Raw genomic sequence first — 2231 nt, 5'->3', positions numbered from 1 at the left:
TCGGTCACGACCGGCTGGCGCTGTCGAGCCAAAACGTCCCCCGTGAGAAGGGAGAGTCCCGATATCAGAAAGGTGAGACGGCGTCAAATGACTTGAAGGTAAAATACGTTACGTCAGCTGGGTGACAAATAGAGACGGGCTGGTTTAAGTCAAAAATAGTTCAGTAGCATGAAACGGACGCATTAACTCCCATTCTCTTCAACCACGTAACAGTTACAGGAGCTATATCGTAACCCTGTCACCGACTGAATTACCCGGTCACTCATACCTACGGCGAGGAGGAGAAGGCTGCTTCATTATTTCAACACAGAAGTCAAAAAGCACCCAAAAATGCAATACGGGTTCTGAAAATCAGACCGACGGGGGAATCTTTTACCTCTGTTTCGCTGCTTCTCCGCAGTCGCCCCGCAGCAGAGAGGGTGCTGCCAGCGGGTCCCTCTGGCTGCAGAGGAGACGCTTGCACCCAGCTAGCACCCACTGACGTCCCAAAAAACCACAGCCCTGGGAAGGAGCTGTGGGTGCCGGGATGGACAAACGGAGCCCAAATAACCACCGAGGGAGGACGGGCAGTGAGTTTGGGAGGGAGAAAACATGTTTGGTGGGATCAGAAGGCAGAGCTCTGGCAAAAGATGAAGCAGCTTTGGGAAGGGATTGTCATCCCCTTTGCAAGGACCAGGCAGCAGCTTGAATAATTTGCAAAAACTTTAGAAGAGACAGATGGAGTGAAACGGAAGAGACAAAAGCACAGATATTTATTTGATTTACAAAAGAAGAAAGGGTTGGGATTTGACAATTCTGTTTAAACTCTGCAGAAATAGAGATGGCTGTTGGAAATGGGGCAGCGAGCCCTGGCCAGCCCTTCTCTGCTTGCTGCGGGCACATGGGAAGCTGTAAATACAAGAGCGTGAGCAACCAGACGAGTCAGTCCCCACCGCGGGCAATAAACGCGCAGACCTGAAGGAGGGATAAGCACTTGCGGTTCTCGCCAAAACTATCTTTCTATCAAATCTAAGATTTTGGGCATCCAAACCACATGGGTGTTCAAATCACTGGGGGAGACAGAGCCAGCGGTACATGAAAGCAGGGCGGGTGGTGGTCGTGCAGAGCTCCCCGCCTGCGTTTATCCGAGATAGGTGCACGTTGCTGCTCAAAAAGCGACATTCAGGCTCCCCACTAGATGCAGGTAATACCAGGAACTTAAACGTGGGCCCCGACTCAGGTTCGGGTGATGCAGACCAGCTGTATACGAGGGAGAGATAAATAAAAATAGGTTTTTGACTGGTGCTTGGATCCAGCTGCAGTCTTTCGTGAGGTTCACGGCAAAATCCTAGGCGCCTCTCGAATAAGACAGATGGGCCATTCTCACCTTCCACATGGAACAGGTTAGTTAGAAATGGGAAATGAGGCTTTCTATGGAATGCAGCTTTTGAGGATTTTTCTCCTGGGTGTGACTTCTCTTGCAGCAGAGCGCGCAGTCCCGACACCCAGACCTCCCAGGGGTTTAGTAAGAACCGTAAAGCAGTTAAACAGCGGGACAGAACAAATTCCCTCCAAAGCAGAAGCATCTTCAGTAGCGACAAGTAGCAGAAGTTTAGAAAATGAGGATAAACCTGAGAGAGGAGAAGGAGATGCGCTGGAGCCTCGGCAGCTTCGAGCCCGACCATTTCTGCGTGTGTATGTCCAGGTGCCTTGTGAACCCAGGTGCGCTTCTGCCACCCTCACCGTGCTGGGATAACGAGCTGCCCAGTTTAACTGGGATGAATTTAAGGGATAACCCCCTTTGCTCTGGAGTCGGTCAGAACTTCTGCCCTCCAGGGTCCATCTACCGCTGGGGAAAATGCAAGGACATGCCGGGAAAGCCATTTTTGAAGGTGTTTCCTCCCCCTTCCCTTTCTGCTGGCCACGCACTGCTGGGCAGCTTAATTTAAACCTACTTTCAACTGACACACAACAGAGAACATTATTGAAAGTCCAATTCCTAAGTACCAACCCCTAGAGTTGATTATGCAGCCTGCCACTGAAAATTTAAAAAACAAAAAGTAAAGAATAAACTACAGATGTATTCAGGTTCTTTAGGTTTTGTAAAAAAAATAATAATAAAAAAAATGAAGTAGTGCTTGTGTATCTCACCCAACAGAGCAAGGGGTGCAGGAGAGTTTCCTGGGGGGGCTGAGCTTGGATAGGTGCGGGGCCCACAGCGAATACAGGGCTCCCGCCGGGGCAGGGGGACA

This window comes from Haliaeetus leucocephalus, unplaced genomic scaffold (genome assembly GCF_000737465.1).
Source record: "Haliaeetus leucocephalus isolate CR32 unplaced genomic scaffold, Haliaeetus_leucocephalus-4.0 Scaffold395, whole genome shotgun sequence".
In the NCBI taxonomy this organism is placed as follows: domain Eukaryota; kingdom Metazoa; phylum Chordata; class Aves; order Accipitriformes; family Accipitridae; genus Haliaeetus; species Haliaeetus leucocephalus.
Note: the sequence above shows the minus strand (reverse complement) of the source record.